This window comes from Balaenoptera physalus (assembly GCF_965194825.1).
Source record: "Balaenoptera physalus genome assembly, chromosome: 1".
Lineage (NCBI taxonomy): Eukaryota > Metazoa > Chordata > Mammalia > Artiodactyla > Balaenopteridae > Balaenoptera > Balaenoptera physalus.
In genome coordinates, this window is record NC_138882.1 from 50,270,615 (window position 1) to 50,292,719 (window position 22,105).

A 22,105-nucleotide genomic window follows, 5' to 3' on the forward strand; every position below is an offset into this window, starting at 1 on the left:
TACATATTTCATCTTTTGTAATTTTTGCGTGAGTTCTGAGATATCATTCTTTACATCTTAAAGATGAGAAAACTAAGTCTCATAGGGGTTACATAACTTGCTAAGATCACACCTCTTCTTAAGTGGAGGAGCTAGGACTTCACAGTGGCTCTGCCTGATTTAAGCCTTTGCATGTTTTTCAGGATGCCTCTCTTGTCTCTCCTCTGCCCTAACTTGCAGCAATAAGGTGGGTCTGCCTCCCTTGGCAAAACTTATTTTCCAGGCAGAGAGAATACATCTGCTACAGTCCACTGTCGATTAAGGAAGAGTCGAGCCCAGAATTCTGGAACTGAGACGTAGCAGGCCACCAGCCAGGGAAGGCCTTTGCCTGCTGAAGCCATATGGATGAAGACTGAGCCAAGCACTAAGAAAGAGAAAGGGGAGGGAAGTCGGGGTGGGGGCAGAGAGAGCACGGGGCAGGCAGCGCTGCTTCAGGAGGGGAACACGGACCGCGGCGCCTGCACATGCCACACACAGCCATCACCCGTGCCAGGTCCATCAGGTTTGCCTCAGCTGTCTGGCAACTGCCCTCTAATGAAATGAGCAAACGATTTCCTATAGGGAAGGTTTCAGTGTCATTGGCCAGGTCTCAGTGGGAACAAGAGAAGACGACCCCAAGGGGGCTGGAGGCCCTGGCAGCAACAGCCAGAGCCCGCTGGCACATGTCCGAGCGCCTGCCAACCGGGCACATTATCAGAACCCTGCTGCAAAGAGATAAGGAATGGCCTGATCCGACTCCTAGAAGGGCAGGGCTTTATATAGCAGCCTGAGTAGGCTGCAAGGGAATGTCCTGGCTGAAGGCCCTTCTCCAGCCCAGGCAGAGAGGGGAGTGGGTGGGTAGGAATGAGGGAGCTTATAAATAACCCCATGTGTACTGATCTGCTCAGCAGCCTTGTCTTAGCAAGGCCTGGGATCTCAGGAGGAGGGTCATTTATAGATAATTTTAATTTTTTTATACTTCTATTTTCCAAGTTTTCTACAGTGAACTTGAACTCCTTTTATAGTCAGTAAATATGAATACAATTTTAAAGAAAGTAAAGAAGAGAGGCACAGAAGGAAATCCTTCAGTTGGGAATCTTTCCCCTGCTCATGGGTCCCCTAATCATGGACCAGTCCCCTCCCCTCTTCTCTGGTCTCTCTTGGAGGAGCCCTCCTCTGTGCTTGCATTTGCCTACGGTGCACGAAAGGACCAGTTTTCCCAGCTCCTGCGTTCCTCATACTCTCCCCGCCCCCATCAATTCAAGTGTCACAGTTCTTGGGTTTGATGTCTTTAGATAAAGCATCCAGGCCCCTCATCTCTGCTGGGGTGCAGAAGGGTCACTTTGGTACATCTGTCCTGTGCACTTCCCAGCCCCTAACGGTAGCTTAGTAATGGAAGAAGGAGCAAGGGAGCCCCTTATAGAGAGTGTGTTTTGCACTCTTTGGGCCTCAGGCTCCTTGTCTGTAAAATGGGGATAATAATAGCACCTGCCTCATAGACATGATATTAAGATGAAAATAAAACAGTGAATGTAAAGTGCCTGACACACTGAAAATGCCCAGTTAAATATTTACTGATTATCATGCCTCCTGCTCCACACCCACCTGCCCTTGAATGACCACACCTACCAAATTTGGCCAGAATGACTTTCACTGTGTCCAAAAACAACTCTTCCCAGGTGTGAGGATTCGCCACCCAACTTAAAGCAGCAATTCCACAAATGCTTCGAGAGGTGATAGGCTCCTTGGAATCCTTCAGAGAGCCCCCTTATAAGGCACTGTCCTCATTTGGATGTGTGTCAATGTAGGGCAGCTGGATAAATAGATAAATGAATAAACATATTTCTTTGTAGTAATGACCTTACGTAGGCTGAGTTCAGCTTATGACTCTGGAGCAATTTTTAGGAGACGAAAGTAGGTAAAATATCAGCTGATCTCTATTTTTTGAGCAAGTACTAGGTGCAAAAAGGCACTATGCTAAGATTCCAAAATGGAACATTAAAAAAGATGAAAGCCTCTGCTCTGAAAGAGATTACAGTCTAGTTGAGGAAGTAAACTGCAGTTACAGAAATAGAAAGCTCACTCAGCAAAGCAGGATATGGCCCATGCAGGTGATAGGGTAGAGAGTTTGGAAGAGAGTTTCCTCTGGGTTCTGGAGGTCAGAGCGGGCCTCGTGGAGGAAATAAATATAATTGGTAAACGGGCACCAGTCCTGGTAGTATCCAGTGCAACCAGGATAGTCTGAGAAAGGGTCTCAGGTGTTATGTCAACAAGGCAATGTGTGGGCTCGTACAGGTGGAAGAACACCATCTTCTTTGATCCTGACCACAGCATTGTGTGGTGTTATCATTCCTGTTTTACAGATAAGAAAACAGTGGCTCAGAGAAGCTCAGAGAGGTTAAGGTATATGCCTAAAGTCACACAGCAGAGGCAGAATTCAAACCAAGTTCTACCTGCTCCAGAGTCCACGTCCTTGCTTCTATCACCTGGCACTGCTAAGATCTCCCTTATATCTGGCTCCCAGAACAGACCTAGGCTGTCTGTAACTAGTAACGGGGCTCTCATTCCATGGCTGTGGCCCTCCAGTAGAGAGGGTGCTGCCCAGAGTGGCTGGCAAATTCTTTGGAGATATATAGACCTTATATTGCCTGCCAGTACCATGGGATAAGGTGCGATGAATTCTAAAGCCTAGATCAAAGTAAAAATTTCGACAACATCTTGTAGTTTTAAATATTTAAGCCCCTCCTTCTACTCTGTAGTATTTTCCCCAGTTCAGCAATGTGTGCTGGCATATGGCAGGCCTAAACCAGCTATTTGTCCAGGCCAGACACCTGCCCATCATCCTTTACTCCAGCTCATCCCTCAACCCCCTTATCCAGTCAACCACCAAGTCCTGACCTTCTACCCTGAATGCATCTAAAACCCCTCTACTTCTTTCCATTCCCTCTGCCATTTCCATGTTCTCTTCTTGGATTTCTGCAGCACCGATCAAATTGGTTTTCCTGCTTCCAAACTTACTCTCATTCAGTGTAATTGCCATACCACAGTGCATAGTAAGAAATTTGGCCTCACGTAGGGCGAGATCTGGCCTTTGTGTGGGCCCCTGGGGTAACCTCTAAACTCTTACAATTTCTGCATTGAGAGGAGTACCTTTGTTATTCAAGGTGGGCCCTTCACTTATGCTAATGAGATGATTCAGGCTGGGGGCTGCCATGCCAAAAGACCAACATGACACATATGACTGGGGTTGGGGCTTTGGGCCACATGATATCAGCCTGACCACCAGGGAGGGGAGGGGGCCTGGAGATGAATTCAAACATGTGGGCAGTTATTCAATCAGTTGTGCCTGGGTAAGGAAACCTCAGTAAAAACTCTGGACACTGAAGCTTGGATGAACTTCCCTGGTTGCAAGGCTCATGTGTATTGTCACATAGAGATGCTGGGAAGGAAATGCATCCTAGGGATACAGAAGCTTCCTGTTAGGAACCTTCTCAGGTTCCACCCTACTGATCTTTGACTGATTCTAGTTTATACCATCTATATATTTTTATTATAATAAAACTCTACGCCTAAGTATAACACTTTCCTGAATTCCATGGGTTGTTCTGGCAAATTATCAAGTCTGAGGGTAGTCATGGGAACCCCTGAATTCATAGCCAGCTGCTCTGAAGAGAGGGTGATTCTGGGGACCCCCAAACTTGGGGCTGGTGTCTGAAGTGAGGGCAGGCTTGTGGATACTGTGCCCTTAGCCTCAACTTTGGCTAACTCACTATACGCAGCAAGAGGGGTTTTCTAAAATGGGACTGTGGTCATATCACACATCTGCCTAAAACACTCTCCCTAGGATGAAGTCCAAATGACTAAATATGGCATCCAAGACCTGTGATGATCCAGGCCTGCATAGGCCTCCAGTCTCATATCCTCCCAGGCCCCTTCCGATGTGCCATTCCAGCCACACCGAGCCGCTTGCCACTCCCTGCGTGCTCCAGGCTCTCTCACTTTTCCAGACCTTGGAACACGTGGCCACTCATCCTATAGTATTCTCTCCTCTCTACCTTTCTCCCATGCCTCTTCTCTTGCCTAACTCTCACTAGTCCTTGAGGCCTCAGCTTAGATGTCACCTCTTCTGGGAATCCTTTCCATGCACACTACATCAGGTCAGGGCCGGGCACTCGCTCCGCTCGAAGGCACTTAGCATGTGTATTGAAACAGCCTGGTCACCGGTCCGTCCCTCCAACCAGACTACGAACTTTCTGAATATGAGGACGGTGTTTTCTCCTCCATTATATCCCTCCAGTGCTTAGAGGACTAACACATAATTTCAAAGAGAGAAATGATAACTTTGCTGGGGAAAAACCTGGCAGACACCAACATGACTAGGGTTGAATGAATGAATGGCTGTATAGATAGGTTTTGGAAGGCTCACCAGTCGCCTTGATGGAAATTTGGAAAGCACCCTGGTTGTATCCGGTAGCCAATTACAAGTCATCTTTCAAGATGGTTCCACCCACAAATGGTTAATCTCATTCATTTGAGGCTGATTTTGTTGGCTTCAACTTCAAAGGATGAATTTTTTGTAACTTTGCAAAGTTCTGAGACGTGTCCCTATCGTGAGGCATGTATCAACTGTGAATTGTCCTTTGGACATTTCTTTGACCCTATCACTGCTATTTTACATTTCCCACCCTACCCCTTATGGCATCTGTGAAGAGAGGGACATCGACAATGCATTATATTTTAAACATAAATCACTGGATAATTTATTAAAACAATATTAATTACCAATTCATACCTGCATATGTATATATCTATACTTTCTTATTAATCAATACTTGATATAGCACTTACTGGTTAGGTGAAATGGCATCTCCTTTTCCTTCCTTTTAGCTTTTAATTAAAACAATCTGCACAGCCTTCTTCTTTCTTCTTTTCCTCTTCCCTTTCTTTCTTCTTTCTTTCCCTTTCCTTCCCGGCATGGAAGAGTGGGCATCAGGCGCCCATGGGGTACTGACAGGGAGAGAGGGCTGCCATGTGGAGGTGCTTTGATGGTGCACCTGCTGGCGTCCAGGTACACAGGGCGCCGGAGGGTGGGAACAGGGAGTGGAGGTAAAAGGCACAGCTGGGGTGATTGGGAGAGTGGAATTGGTTACATTAAACAAATAAGTAAACTTATTGAGCAAATTGGTACATATATTGAGGGTAATGAGAGTCAGGTTGGAGAAGGGAGTTACATATATGGAGAGGAAGAGAGCTATAATGGGCCTTGAAGGAGGATTGGGATTGGAGGTATAGGTACCAATTTATGTGTTTTTTTAATATATAGACACAGGTAGATATAGAAAAAGTTATAGATTTAAGTGTGTGTATATGCAGGGGTGTGTGTATATATATGTATTTCCTAAATCTCTCCAATGAAAGGGCCTAGAACTCCAGCAACAATAAACGCACTAAGTGCCCAGATCTTGATTTCTAAATACCATCCTCCACTGAAAAAATAGCAGGGCTCCTTGGAGAAAGGGCTAATTCCAAGCTGGGGCAGAAAAAGTACAAGGTGAAGCTGGGACAAATTGTTGTGCCAGAAAGTAAGAAAGGGTCAAGAATGAAGGGGACATGTCAGAAGGATGCAGGGACTACCTTGAAGGAACCACTTAAATATATAAACAAACACAGAAAATGGGAAAGCTCTTTATTTCAGTAGCCTGCCAACTAATAAAAGAAGACGGAATGATGAAAACAGAAAACAATCATTTGGCAACTGTCAGAGCGGTGGTTGTTTCCAGCGGGAGACTTCAATGGAGACTAAGATTGATGGATGGAAGGTTGATAAAGAACAGGAATATCTCCCCTCAAATGCCAATCAGTATAAAAGGGGGAAATGGTAACTTTATATGGGAGAAACCTGACAGACACCAACATGACTAGTAATCAAGATAAATATCACCAAATGGGTGAAGGTGGTCAAAAGGTACCAAAAAAAAAAAAAAAAGATAAATATCACCAGTTGTAGGATAGGCTGACATCATATGTTTCCCCCAGCCCACCCCCATATAATCCACTGAGAAAACACAATTCTGTGGTATTCTTATCAAGAAAGCATGACCCAAGTCTGGTCATGAGAAGACACCAGACAGACCCAGGGACATCCTACAGAATGAAAGGTCTGTACTCTTTAATCAAAAAGAACTGAGGGGCTTCCCTGGTGGCGCAGTGGTTGAGAGTCTGCCTGCCAGTGCAGGGGACACGGGTTCGAGCCCTGGTCTGGGAAGATCCCACATGCCACGGAGCAGCTGGGCCCGTGAGCCACAATTACTGAGCCTGCGCATCTGGAGCCTGTGCTCCGCAATAGGAGAAACCGCGATAGTGAGAGGCCCGTGCAATGCGATGAAGAGTGGTCCCCGTTTGCCACAACTAGAGAAAGCCCTCACACAGAAATGAAGACCCAACACAGCAATCAATCAATCAATCAATCAATCAATAAGAATGTGAATTTCTAAAAAAAAAAAAAAAAGAACTGAGAACACAAAAGACAAGGAAAGACTAAGGATCTTCCAGGTTGAAGAAGACTAAAGAAGCATGAGAACAATGCAACACGTATTCCTGGATATAATCTTGGACCAGAAAGGAAAAAGAGACATTGTTGGGATGTCTTGAAAATGTTGAAGGGGGGTGGAGGGTCTGTGAACTGGGCAGTAATGATGTGTCAAAGTTCATTCCCTAATTTGGAGGGTTGTATGGCGGGTACATAAACCCTTGTTTGGTGGAAATATACACTGGAGTATGTAGAAATGGTAGGGGATCGTATCAACAGCTTGTTCTTAAAAGGTTCAGAAAGAGATAAATGGTTCAGACATATATATACATGTACATATATGTGCAGGCACACACAGAGAAACTGAGAGAGAGAGGTTAATAGGATAAATTCAGTGAAACGTTGAATTGGGAAATTTGGGTGTGGGATATGGGAATTCATTATACTGTTCTTGCAACTTTTCCAAAAGTTTGAAATTATTTCAAAGTAAATTATTAAAAGTTATATATATATGTAAATATATAAATATAAATATATATAATAAAGCCACACATCTCTCTCTTTTATAGCTGGCCAGGGCATCCATTCAGACATGTGGCTCTTTCTACAGCAGTGAGAACGGCTGTTCTGGCTTCCTGAAGGTTCTATTCCTAACATCTTCAACCAAAACCTGCTCCCACCTCTTCTCCTAATCAGTGTCTCTGTCTTCCTCTGACAGAGTTATTGAGGAAGTGTGCTGTACTGGTTTGCCAGGGCCGTCACAGCAAAATGCCACAGGCTGGGAGGCTTAAACAACAGACATCTATTTTCCCACAGTTCTGGAGGCTGGAAGTCCCAGGTCAAGGTGTCAGAAGGGTTGGCTTCTCCTGAGGCCTCTCTCCTTGGCTTGCCGATGGTACCTTCTCACTGAGTCCTCATAGGGTCTTTCCTCTGTGCATGCAAATCCCTGATGTTTCTCGTGTGTCCAGATTTCCTCTTTTTATAAGGACACCAGTAAAGTTGGATGAGGGCCCACCCTAACGGCCTCCTTTTAACTTAACCGCCTCTTAAAAGGCCTGTCTAGGAATTCCCTGACAATCCCATGGTAAGTACTCAGTACTCTCACTGCCAGGGGCCCAGGTTCGGTCCCTGGTGGGGAAACTAAGATCCCGCAAGCCATGAAAAAAAAAAAAAAAGCCTGTCTCTAATACCATCACATTCTGAGGTGCTGGAGGTTAGGGCTTCCACATATGAATCTGGGAGACACAACTCAGCTCCTAATATGCTCTATGCCAGACACTACACTGGGTGTCGAGGTTTAAAGATGGCAAGACAAGGGCGCTAGCCTCACGTGGGTCACAGTGCAGCCGTGGCCGACATGAGAACAGCCAGGATCGGTTGACTGATGTACCGAGCAGAGGGAAGGGGAAATTGTTATCCCCGTGTGGAGAGTCGCGAAAGACTTCATTCACTTGGTGGAGCCATTTGAACTGGCCCTTGAAAGGATAGGTTTTCAGCAGGCAGGGAAGGTCATTCTCTGCAGATTAGAATTGGAAAATTTTAGTTCTAGTTCTGCAATAAATGATGAACACGTTGCTAAGGTCCAAGGGTCCAGTTTCCTCCAGCCCTGAACATTCCTTTTGATATTCCATCACTTCACACAACGGGATTCCCTCCTCACATTATTTAATGTAATGATATATTTGAAACATCTTCATCCTCTGCTTATTTTCTGATAATATCCAACATCATGTCAGGGCTCCAGCATCCTCTTTCTCCTTTTGTCTTTCAGTCCATCGCTAAGAATTTGTCTTCTTCCTGACCTGCTACTTCCTGTTTTCCTAACTTCAAGGGTTTTTTGTTCATTGGGGGTGCAAGGTTTTATTCTGCCTTGAAGCACTCTTCCTATTAGCTAGGGGATTTTTTGACAAGCAGGGTGTGTCTAAGCCCTTTTTCTGTAAAATCTGTCACTGCCTAAGTGGTACCCTGCTGCTTGACTCCTCATTCGTCTCCATGGCAACATTCTGAAACTATTCTGCTTGTGTGAGTAAGTTCAAGGCCCATCAAATTATTTATCACAACGGAGCCAGCATATCCCACCAATGCACACACATACACATTTGGTGCATCACAGCACCATTTGTAAATGCAGCCACGGTTTGGTTTGCATTCATTTCAAAAAACAGCAGCACATCCTGTGAAATAGATAGCCCACTCATCAGCTGACTTCATTTACTCATCCTTCATTCATTCATTTATGCATCCAGGCTTAGCGGGGGAGACAGAGACTTAAATTTTTACCTCCTCCTTGGAGGATGGAGGTGGGAATCAGGAATGGCTTCACCGAGGAGTGGCCAACTGACCACCGAAGGGAAGGACTTTTCTGACAAAACCAACACATGGGCAAAGGCATGGAGATGTGAAGGAACATTTGAGATAACAAAGGAAAAGTGTCTGCCAGTCAGGCTGGGAATAGGATGGAGGAGGGTGATGGAGGGAGGTACAGAGGGAGACAGGGTTGGAGCTAGAGAGAGGGGTAGCAATGAGGTCCTGAGGGACCTGTAATAAAATACTAAGGAGTCTGCACTCCTTGAGCAATGAGGAAGATCTTAAGAGGAAATGCAGCATTATCTGGTTTACATTCTAGAAAGTCTTCTTCTGCTGCTGCCCTGGGGTTTGATTGAACAGTGAAGGCCCAGAGTTCGAAAGAAGCCAGCTCATGAGGACCTGAGAGGACCAGAGACCAGAGGTGTGCACGGGAAAGATTCAAGCACCACTTTAGAGGCAGGCCAGGTGGGACTTCATGACCAATTAGCTGGAGGAGTGACGGAGAACTTGAAGATTTCTAGTCCTGTTTGATGTCCAAGAAAGAGCAGTGTGGGGGAGAAGATGAAGCATTTAGTTTGGGACAGTTTCAGTTTGGGGAGTCTCTGGACATCCAGGAACACAAACAGAGACACCCCAGTCTGCCACTTTCCCCACATCCTTAATTCTCCATCACAGGGATGAAGCAATCCAACAAGCTCATCCTCACTGAGGTAGAATTACAATGTAAGGGTAAACATGTGACTTCCCCTTAGGAATCGTATTGCTAGTTAGCAAGAGAGTACCACCTAGCCAATGTTAATCAAGGGAATGGCTTTCCTATAGTGAAATTCCAAGCAATGGGATGGGCAAGCTGGGGGCATATTTCCAGGTAGGGAGATCTTCCCAGCATCCCTAAAATCACATCACAGAGGCTACAGCTAAAACTCTCAGTGAAGAGAATGCTGTTGAAATGTCACCTTCATTCCACAGAACCCTGTTCAAACCATAGATAAAGGGATCTTCCTCTTGGGCAGGATTCTGTTCTCTTAGCATGGGGTGATGGACAGTCACGAAGCTCTGGGGTCACTGAGTTCAAGTCCTGGTTCCAGCATTTACTGGATATATAACCTTGGCCACATCATTTAACCTTTCTAAGACTGATTCTGTCATTCATTAGACAGGGCCTCGGAACACCTGCCTCTCCTCTGGGGTGGTTGTGAGCTTGGATTTAAATGAGATGGCTGCAGTAGACACGACTCCATCCATCATTCTCGTTACCGCCACCATTTATCTCAGTGTCTTTCGACACCCAATTCACTTAGAGAAGCCTATTTTTCTCCATGTTCATGGGCTATTAGCTGCTCTGACAACTTTAGGAGATGAAAAGCCACCTTTCCGGTGGCACAGGCTCAAGAGCCTGCAAACCCGATGGTGAGGGGCTGTGCCCCCTAACCGCCTGCAGGGGGCAGCATCGGGCAGCGTACGGCCACGCCGGGGGGATCCCTTGTCAAATGCTGGGAAAGGACCGCGGAGACGGCTTTGAATTCAGACTCCAGCTGACAAAGGACCCGTGTTATTCCACGTGGGTCTGACATGCGGCCTCCCGGAAAGTCGGGTCTTTGGTGAACAAGGGATCAGGCAGCGCTTTTCTGAAAGCATCCCCGGCCCCGTGACAAATGCAGCCGGGTTTTTCCCAAGCCCACACCAGGACTGAGTACCGTTACCTTTCAATTTAGCCCTGGTCTGACCTCGGAGAAGCAAGACGTGGGCCTCTTACCCACCCACAGGGGCCCTGCTGCGGATACCTCCAACCTCCATGAGGTAAAGGGAGGGAGCGCCTGACAAGGGCAACATGGGGTGCTTACCACCCCTCCCCCGCCAAGCGTTTTTTAGTTCCCCACACCTTCAGCCCCCTGGGGGAGTCCGGAGAAGACAAAAGAAATAAAGGGACACAGCTCGGACTCTTAGGAGCTATTAATATTGTTGAAAAGACATGCAGATGTGAAACCGGAGAAAGACACAAGGATACCCAGGATCCCATGCTCTGGTTTTGATCCAGCCTGGTGGCTCCTGTTCCCAAAGCCCCAGGAGGCATGCGCAGACCTAGGATGATTTTCTATGATTTGTGAATGTGTTTACGTGGGAAAACAAAGAGGCAGAATGTTTAAAATCAATCCAGACTGCCCCGAATATGGGATCACTGTAGGGACAGATGATCCAAGCTGTGGGAATTTGGAGAAGGGAGCTACCAATGTAGGCAGCATGAAGTGGCCTGCGAGGGGACATGATCACTCCTAAGAGCGCCTCAGGCCTTGGTGCCCAGGAGACACACTCGTCCCTCACTCTCCTATTGCCTTTGCTGGGGAGGGGAACCGCTATGTCACCATGACATCACCTCCTTCCAGGAAACGATGACCTCCTTCCAGGAATCGCTGACTCAGCTTGGGGCCTCAGGCAAGACCACTCACTTCCTCCAACTAGTCAGAGGGGGAGCAGTCCCCCACCCCCGGCAAAGCTGGGCCTGTTCCTTCATCACCGTCCACTGGGACTCAAGAGGAGGTCAGCTTTGCAAGAAGACACACCGCCTGGTGCCAGCTGTACTCCCACCAGTACTCCCGTGCCATGGAAAGGGGCCCCCAGTGGAACGTCACACCTGGCTTAGAGCTGAAATGCAGTGTCCCTGGGAGAGGTAGCATGTTTAGCTCTGTGGGTCACTTACAGCTCCTTGTGAAGGGGAAACACTGTGACAGAGGAATCAAGACGGATTAAGTAAGAGGGAGTTGGGGCTAGCTGAGGTGGGAGGGTTAAAAGAAACCCTGTGTCCCGTCACAGCTGAAGGTTGCCACAGATGGTGCCACACCACAGACAGTCAGGGGGTCTTGTCCAAGACCACACCTTGTTCAAAAGAGAGTGGGTACCCACACAGTCAGACTCATCCGTAGCCAGAAAGCCAGGAACAGGGCCAGAGGGTGTCTGTCTGTAGCCCTCAGAGGATGACTTTCTCTTGCCCCTCCCCCAGCGCAGTCACAGCCCTCCCCTCCTCCCCTTGGCCGACCCTTCCCTTCCCCGTTAAGAGGATTCAAGCCAGAATCTGTCCACACCACGTCAGAGTCTATTTCATCTTGGCATTAAACCTGATGCTCTGTAAGCTGGTCTTATGAAGAAGAAAATTAACCCGTAGGCAGTAATGCAATTTTACAGCACTGCAAAGGTCCTATAGTCTCCCTGCTCCCACTAATACACACACACACACACACACACACACACACGCACGCGCACGCACGCACGTACACACACAGTCTGCTTTGATTTTTATTTTCATCTTTTACTATATTGTTTCACTTAACGCCAACAAAACCCTGCCAGGTAAGTATCGCCATCTTATAGATGAAAAAACTGAGATTGAGAAAGGTGAAGGAAATCCTCCAGGGTCACACAGCTAGTGAGTGACAGAGCCAGTCTTGGAAACCAGGTCTGTCTGACGCCAAGGAGCTGGGATCCTTCCACTCAGATACTCTGACCCAAAGTAAGAGCCTCTTCTGAGCCAGAAATTATAAAATTAGAATTTCATTCAGCAATCCACAAAATCTTAAGGTTGGGAGACATTTTGAAGGTTGTCCAGGCCTATGACCCAGACAGTTGTCTGAATCTCCTGCATGATGTCTTGGCTTTGGTTTAGATACACCAGCTCCAGGAAAGGCATTATGTCCTGATTCAGGCCATGCCAGCTGAGAATCACTGGACAGTTGTTTCGGGTTTAGAGCTGGAATCTCTCTCCCTGTAATGTCCACACATCAAGGCTGCCCTTGGGACCACAGAGGAACTAAGCAGTGAGTCACCCCTGAACTGTCTTTCTCCCAACTACACATTCTTGATTCCTTTCAACCTACTCTCACGTGGCAGTTTCTCGCCACTCTCCTGAGAAGGCGGTCTGCTTTGTCTCTTCAGTTTCAAGGTGGGACACCAGGGTGACTACGGTGCTCCAGAAGTGAGCTGACCAGCCGGGAGAAGAATGAGACCAGACTATATAACCCCTTCATTTTTTTTTCGTGAGTCTTACTATTTCACACTGGGAACTCACTTTGATCTTATCATGAATGAAAACCGGTAAGTGCTTTCCCCATGAGCTGTCCCAAAGCCACATCCTCTCCTGCCCCTTGTCCGGCTGGGTTTGGGATGCTCATGTCCTATCCTCTCCAGTAGGCTAGACCTAACAAGTACCCAGGCAGTGTGGCCCTCCTCCTGCTGCGTGGACCCCCACTCTGTGCTCCCTGGCACCACTGACCCACTAGGGCTCAGCCGCGTCCTCCCTCTGGTCCCAGCTCTGGTTGTACACACCAAGACTCTCTCCACGGGTCCCACTGACCCAGTCACTTGGGTGAGGCTCTCAATTCCCAGGCATGCTGGCTCTTAAGTCCCAGCTTCCTGATGTATCTCCAGGGGTCATCTGGGAGGTTCTGGACACACCCTCACGCAGGGCTCGTGGAAGCAAGGGCCACTGTCTCAGGCCCTCCCTCTGCTGAAACACAACACAACAGTATTTCTACCGTACTGTGACTGCCCTATACAGACATCTGCAAGGGATTCTCCTCCCAGTGATCCAAAAGAGAAGTGGGCATAAGCCCCTCTCCTCCCCACTTCCTGTCACCCAACCTGGGCTGATTCTACCATCTTGCCCGCTCCACCCTGAATCTGTGGGTAGTGGGAGGGCACACAGCATCTTACCCTATGTCCTCATCCCTCTGAGTCTCACTCCAAGCTTCTCCCAACACCAGATAGGTTTCTCATCCATCCTGCGGGGCCAGAGCTTCCTTTGTGTTGAACCCTCTGTTCTCTGCACCCCGGCTTAACACATCAGTCTATGCTTAGAGTCCCACACGGTGCTCTAGTTACAGAAAAGGCATCTGCTTGGAAAGTAGAAAACTGTCTCCCTTTCAACAACCAGGCTTTTTTTTTTTCTTTTGGCCATGCCTTGTGGCTTGTGGGATCTTAGTTCCCCGACCAGGGATTGAACCTGGGCCCTCAGCAGTGAAAGTGTGGAGTCCAAACCACTGGACTGCCAGGGAATTCCTGAGGCTTTCAAGATTATTGATTATTTGCTTCCAATGGACTTGTAATATTCTAATTAGAAATGTAAAGCTGAGCAAGACTTCTTTGTCCTAGGATGTGTGAGTCTCCCCTGAAGCCACAAACCCATTGATTCAGTGGATAGGAGCATCTTGATTACTGAGCCTGACAATCCATTATTCTAACATCTCAAAAATAATATCTCACTTCTCTCTCATGGCCCAAGACAAATATCTAAAAGAACTTACTTCTTTTGCCTCCTCTCTTCATACATTCAGCTCTCCTCACCACCAAATTCTTCACACATCCCCAATTCTCTTCTCCCAGATCTGGACTTGACTCTTCATAAATACATCCCTAAGTTATCTATGCGGTGTCTGCCTCACTCATCAGTCATCCCACCGTGTGGCATAAAGGTCACACCCCCAAAGGTGTGCTCACATCACTGTGTTTCCAATGCAGGTATTAGCATACTTAAAGCCAATTAAACTGCGATTATGTTCACCCCAGCCTTATCACTCTCAATCCACTTAACATGGATGGGAGGATGGGGCTTGCTGTTTGTGTAACCACATATCCCAATTCGTTATAAGCATAGATGCAACAATGTCCTAACCAGCGGCTACTATACGCCCTCCCCACGTGACCCTCCTGGAAGCATCAGTCCCTATACCACTCCAGTCCGGCACTGACCCCGGGGCTGTGCTTCTCAGCCTCATCCTCACCAACCCAGCAGATGCCCTCCAACCACTGAGGCCTCACACAACTCTGCCTTGACCTCGACTTTGAGCCAGTCCCCAAGCAGCAGGATTCTGTGCGTTTACACAGAGACCACCTTCCAAAATCCCTTCTGTAAAATTTCCCTGTTGTGGGAACATTTTTTCATTTGCCCTCTCTAAAGCACTCTAGATTCATTCATTCATTCATTCATCAAACATTTATGAACACCTTCACTGTCAGGCACTGTTCTGGGTGCTGCAGCGATGGTGATCAAAAGGCTGGACAAAGCTGGGCTTTCAAAATGACATTCTGGTTGAGGAGACACACAGTGTACAAGAACACACATAAACAAATGAGCACGGCAGATTGTGACTGCCTTCATTCGAAGGAAATAAATAGAATTAAGCAAGAGAGCACAGAAGAAGGAAGCCCTTTAGAAAGGGAGATCAAGGAAGGCTTCTCTGAGCAGGGGGGCTAATATTTATGTTGACACCTGCCAGATGAGAAGAGGCAGGGGGAGGAAAAGCGTTCCAGACTGAGGGGAAAGCAAGAGCAAAAGCCCAGAGCCTAGGGGCAAGCCTGGTGTCTGCCGGCAATCGGGTGGGCGGGGGTGGCTGAGAAAACAGAAAGGAGGCGAGAGGCAGGGAGGCCACAGCAGGCCTGGCAGGGTCAGGGTAGGAGGTGGATTTCACTCAGTGTGCTGGGAGGTGACATGAACTGATGACAGTTTTCAAAGATCGCTCTCGCTGCAGTGTGGAAAATGGAAGCGGGGATTGGGGCAGGGGAGGCAGTGGGAAGTAAAGAAGCCAGTTGGGCCATCGCCCTTGTCTCCCTGAGAAACGATGGCCAGGGTGTTGGTAATGAGGATGGAGCCAACAGAAGGATGGAGATACAATCTGGAGGGAGCTCTGTGTTGGAGGCGGGACTGACCTTTGTCACGTGGTGGTTGTCAGACTTTAGGAAAGTGCATGAGGAAGCATCTCACACTGGGAGTCGGAGACACAGGCTGTGGTGAGGCGGGACACACGTGCATCACTGGCCGGACTGCGAGAGGCAGCCTGCTACCTGTGTGAGCGCGCATGAGCGCACAGGCACACACCTGCAAATGATTTGGGGGAGAGCTGAAAGCCTTCTAGAAAGATGCAGTGGGGTGGGGGTAGGAAGAGGCGGAGGCGCACCAAGTACTAACAACCTGAAAATTGAAAGAAGCTGTGCTTCTGGCCGTGACGTCATCGCTTCCCCCGTAAAGTATCCGATGGCGTATTTACCGGTCATAACAAAGGAATGGTGAAAATCAACTACACGTCCCAGCCGAATTGCTTTCTCCTGTTGTTCCATCATAAGAAGGAGGTGTCGAGTCATAGGTGGGCCTTTCTAAACTAGCTTCAGAACTTCGCCTCCGTGCATAACAGTTGTTCTGCGAGGGAAGCGGTTCCGAGTTCCTAAAAGTGACCTATAAATAGATCCCTGGAGCACAGCTCACAAGGAAGTTGCCCTACTGAGGGAGGGTAACACACATCACACTGCCACAAATCAGGTTTTTCTCACCAATCAGTATCTCTGCTGCTTACTCATGCTCAGTTTGTGGCCAACTGTGACACTCCAGGATTTATTTTCTTCTGTAGTTTTGCCCAGAAGGGTTTAAGCTGTTAGTTTTTGTGCCAATTCATAGTAAAATGGCCCAGAGGAGTCACAGCAGGAAGCATTTTTAAAAGAGTCTTTTAAAGACAGCCATTCCTCCTTATGAGCAAAGGCTAGAGAAAGTATATTATTTTAGAGTCAAGGGTGAAAATAATTCCGCTTTTGAAGACCTATAAATGTAACCGAAGATTGCCCAGACCCTGCCAGTCTGAGACGCAAGAACAAGAGGAACCCATATTGGGTTGGTTCTGAGCCACACCTGCTCTGGGCTCCCCTGCGACCCCCCACCCAGTATTCCTGGATGTCTCTAGAAGGGCTCCAGGGAGGGCAGTGGTCAGGAGCTCAGACAGACGGGGGCTCCACTGGTGGCTGGAGGTTTGAGCCTCGGTGTTCTCATCTGTAAAACTGCAAAATGTAAAATCTGAAAGTGGGAGTAACTCTCGCCTCAAGGTAATTTCTAAGGAGAAAATGATCTAATACCTATAAAGGACTAAAGCACGGCACCCAGCATCTACGAAGTGCTCAGAAAATGACACCCACCTCCATCTACCACCATCATCACACCATCATCATCAATATCCACCTCTCCTCCCCCAGAGCGGATCTCCCCTCCCCTCCCCTGACTAAGGCATTCTTTCCAGGCCTGGTTTAACCATGCCTCAGAGTCCAGTCGAGGTTCCCTAGGATCTCTGCAGTCTTCCCGCAATCGGGCTCTTGGCCAGCCTGCCCCACCAGACATGCCCAGGCATGTCTGCCTCCCCCTCAGCCTCAGGCTGAGGTGCTGCCACACAAACTCAGAGGTCCAGGGACACATGGGCAGATACACACCACTAGCAACCCCGCTCTTCCCAGTCCCTGGCTGCCCCCCCCCCCAATTCCCCGGCAAGGAATGCCAACCCCAGGCTCCCAGGCCAGGGAGACCAAGGCTCTGAAGAAACTGGCTCCTGGCACGGATGCAAATAAAGCGAGCGCTTTCCAGAGAGTGTCTGAAATTGGCAGTGGGCCCTCGGAGACATCGATGGTGAAAGCCAAAGGTAAATCATCTCTGATAAAATCAGGCAAATGGGAGAAAATAGCTGGGGGCACAAGGACACTTGGAGGAGCAGAGGAAAGGCAGGGGTGACACAGCAGCTTCCCCAGTTCCTCCCCCACGAAAGCCCAGCATTGTCAACGCAAAGCCAGAAGAACACTGAGGTAGCATTCCCCCAACTGAGAGTTAAACGCCAACTCTGTCATGTGTACAGTGACCTTTGACAAGATTCACATCTTCTGGGGGAACCACAACTTCCTCATTTAAAACTAGGAGAGCAGGGCTGCCCTGGTGGCGCAGTGGTTAAGAGTCTGCCTGCCAATGCAGGGGACACGGGTTCGAGCCCTGGTCCAGGAACATCCCACATGCCATGGAGCAACTAAGCCAGTGAGCCACAGCTACTGAGCCCACATGCCACAACTACTGAGCCTGTGCTCTAGAGCCCGCGAGCCACAACTACTGAGCCCGCGTGCCACAACTACTGAAGCCCGCGCACCTGGAACCCGTGCTCCACAACAAGAGAAGCCACTGCAATGAGAAGCCCTTGCACCGCAACGAAGAGTAGCCCCGACTCACCGCAACTAGAAAAAGCCCGCACGCAGCAATGAAGACCCAACGCAGCCAAAAAAAAAAAAATAAATGAAATAAATTAATTTAAAATAAATAAATAAATAAATAAAACTAGGAGAGCCACCTAAGTTGCATGTCCGCCTGCTATGAGGCCACTGCCATCACCTTTACCGGGACTTTGCTCAGTGGGCCCACCTTCGTCTTCTCTGAGAGCCTGCTGTGTGCTGGGGGCCACTAGGCCTGGGGAGTAAAGGGTAGCAGAATACACCACCCCAAAATATGCCACTTCAGCATAAGGACTATTTTGAGCTGAAGGCAACTGAGAAGAAAATACAAAAAAAGCTCTGTGCCCTCCCCCTATTTACCTAAAAGCAGGACATAAATTTGTAAAGATGTTCCCCCTCCCCTCTCTACCAGGAAGGTCAGGAGTTAATCACCAGAGACAACTCTAGACCCTTATCAGCCCAGAGAAGACACCAGAGCAATCTCCATCAAAAACTCCACTAACCAGCCCTTATCTTCCATTGGTTTCCCCATATACTTACATTCCCACAGTTTGCCATCTTGGGAAGCCTACAGCCCCTTCCCTCTGTCTTGGCACTTTTCTACAAAGGCATTGTTCTTTTGTTAAAATGCTGTGTAAGTCCAAGGTCTAACCACCCTTTGAGTTCCTCAACACTGAGTGCTCCCTGTGTCTGCAGGAGGCCTAATGAGCTTCCGTTTGTTTTCGTCTAGTTAATCTGTCTTTGTCAGTCAAATTTGCATGGCTCAAGTCAATGCACCTAAGGCAGGTAGAGGAAAAAAAAGAGTGTTTCCTCTCCCACAGGAGCAAAGGCCTGTGGTTGCAGGAGGTGTCCTCATTCCCACACTGCTCTGCAAACAAACCAGTTGGTGGGTCAGTGGCCTTCAGCCCTGACTTCGAGTTAGAATCACCTGGGGAGGTTTTAAAATGCCAGTGCCCAAGCCAACCTCCAGACCCACAAAATTAGAAACTCTGGGGGTGCGCCTGCTGGGCCCATTTCAGAGAACAGGTTCCCTTCTCCCTTTACTGGACAGTTTCCTGCTTACCTCCGTCTTAGATGAAACGTTCTTTCTCTGTGAGGACATCCTGATTCTCCTGAATCGGGGTTATGGGCCCCTCCTGTGCTGTCCTTGCCCGTTTGTGCGTCTATACCCCCAACTCTTAGCTCCTCAGGAGTGGGGCCTTGAACTCATCTATCCTTTATTTCACTCAGAGTAGACCCTAGATACAGACTTATTGGATGAAAAAAAAAAAAATGAATGAATGGATCTTATTTACATTATAATTTGCTCTTCACGGAGCTCTACCTTCTCACTAAGAATTGGAATTAACCCAAATCCAAAATTCGAGTTCAGAAGGTTTTCTGCCCCCCGCGCAGGTGGAGTGTTTGAGACGAGGCCAAGAATTGCTGAAATGAGGGAAAAGGAGGAGTCAACAGCCAGTGTGGTTGCTCCTTTCCCGCTCCTGCAGAAGTAAAGCCAGCAGAAGGAAGCCGTCTCGTCCCTCCTCATCCAGGCAGGGTCATTGCCCTGGAGCCAAAGTGCCGCCCCCTGCCACGCTGCCAGGCTCCGTGCTCCCGCAAAAAAGTATTTCTGGGCAAGGTCTTCCCTGGAAAAAAACAGAGGGATTAGGCCTTGCAGGAACACCCCTCCAGGGAAATTCTTCATTTGTAACTTCCCTGAAGGTCTGAGGGGTCACAGCCGGGGCAGGAACTGCAGAGCTTTGACCCTAAGCACCAGCTGGCAACTGGGCCGCACAGTTCCCAGGCCATCAGTGTTTTGGTGCCCCTGGGAGGGCACAAAATGTAAAGCCAATCTGTGAGCTCAGCGCCTCCGGGGAGAATTAAGAAGCTGAACGTTCCAGATGAGGTTTTAGGGTTGATTATCTGGAAGCCCCCCGCTGTTCACGGTGGCCACCTGGAGGTCCAGCCAACCACTGACCTCACCGGGTTCAAAATGAAATCTCCTTTCGGTCCGCTCCCCCAACCCCCAAAGCGCCTTCTCTCTGTGACTTCCCCATTTCTATAAATAACCCCACCATCCTCCTGGCTGACATTTCGGTCATTTTTTATTCCTCCCAAGCCCACAACTCTCTGGCCCACACGTCTCCCCTCCCCTCACCCAGCCTCCCTGTAGACGCAGCCTCCCCGCTGCCCACACAGAGGCCTCCTACCTTGGCCCCTGCCGCTCTCCCTTCCCCTCAGTTACCCCCCTTAGACCACTGCCAGGACAACCCTGACCCTGTGACGCCCCCCATCAAAACTCTCACGGGACCCCACCCTCTACTGGAGAAAACACACCCTCCACGGTGGCATTAAGGCTCCACAGCATGGCCCCAACTTGCCTCCCTGGCCAGACGTCCTTCCAAATGCCTCCCCATAGTCTGCACTCTGCCCAGATCTCCAAATACACTTCTGCGTGCTTCTGTCTATTTTCTCCATTTAGAAGAAGCATAACCCTTCCAAACGTCCAAGTCCTGCTCATTCTTTGGGGCCATTTCAAAAGCCTTCTCCACAAAGCCCCTCCTGCCCCTGAGAGGGGGGGCAGTGGGACGAGGGGGCGGTGGGGAGGGTGGGTCCTTGGCCTCTGCTGTCCCCTGGCCACAGCTTGAACAGTGGCTTTGCCCTGTACTAGCTGAGTGAGGGTGGGAAAGACCCTTAGCCTCTCTGAGCCCAGGACAGCACAGCATAATTGTGACAGCACATCATAAGCGCTCAGGAAATAGCGGTGGATACAAACTCTCTTCTGTTCTTTCTTCAGGGGGCTCAGCTGAGCCAGCGGGAGGGAGCCCGCCTGCAGATACACGTGAACGGGCATCTCCCATCGAACTCCGTTCGTTTCAGCTGTCCATCGGCGGCATCCGGTGACTTCCTGGCCGGGGGCTTCCTCGAGGGGCACCAGCCTCTCTGGCTTGAGTACTCCCTCCCTGTTCCTCACAGCCCCTCACCGAGCCCATCAGAGCCCAGCAGGGCCAGCTCTATGACACACACATCCACTCGGGGTACCCACCCCCCCACAGAGCTGCAAAGTGCTTCCAGAGCCGCCAGCGGGTGATCTTCAAGTGACTTTAGCAAGGAGAAAAAACCATGGCACGTTGGTGGATGCTAAATGGACCTCTTTGCACTAAATCAATCACACTTAGCTAATATGCTCTCCCGGTGCCTCAGTCAGGAATTAGCTCCGTGCAGATTTCCCACTTCAAGGAGGTAATGGTGATTAGTCCCACTTTCCAGGTGGGACAGGAAGACAGATGCTGATAAAGCCTTACGCAGAAATCTGACAGAACAGATTTCTGGGAGAGCAAGTGGGGGGATGCACATCTCAGGGTCCAGAGAAGGGGGCAGCGTTGCCTGGAAGAAGCCCAGGAGGGGACGCGAGCTGAATTCTGAGAGGGCTCCCGGAACGGAGTCTGACAGGAGAAGTGCCAGGGGGAGAGATGCTTCCAACCCAAGGCCAGCTTGTATTGTCCCCAGAAGAGAAAACAGACCATTCTCTGTGTCCTTCGTGACTTCACCGAGTGCAGAATGTGAGTCCAAAGGAACACCAGAGAAACGCAAAGCCACACACTCATCACTGTTATTTCTGTCTGCTCTACTTATGCCCTGCTGCACGGAGGAGGAGGGATATTCCGCCACCTGACACGGGACAGTTCTAGCAAAGCCACTATAAATTCCCCAATGTGAGATTCTTTCAATTCACTTCCATGATGGCTCCAGGAATGCACACTTGTACTCCCCAGGTGCACCACGTCAAAGGACATATTTGTCAACACAACTTTTCTCCCCAGCTCTAGAGACCAACCATCACACTTCTTTCCAAAAGTCTGCGGTTGGTGGCGGTTCAGACAGGGACCCAACCTTCACAGCTGCTGGGCAGGGCTGGGCTGGACCCCAGATTTCTGTGACCGGAAACTCAGCCTGCTCTCTCAGCCACCCCCTCCCTTCACCTACGGCCCACACACTCTCACTTCCTCTTTCCTAGAACAGAAATACGGCGACAGCTTCACACATTGAGATATTCCGTACACCTTTGCCTGCTCCCGGCCTTCATTCTTTTCTGCATACTTTCATTCCCACTTCCATACCACTCGGGTCTTCCTCTCCACACAGTTTTCTCTCTCCTCCTCTCTCTTCCCCTTTTAGCTTTCCTACCAAGACCCTGAGAGCACCCATTCCTTCTGCGCTTCTTCCCTCCTCCCCCCACCCCCTTTCAGGCCTCTGTCT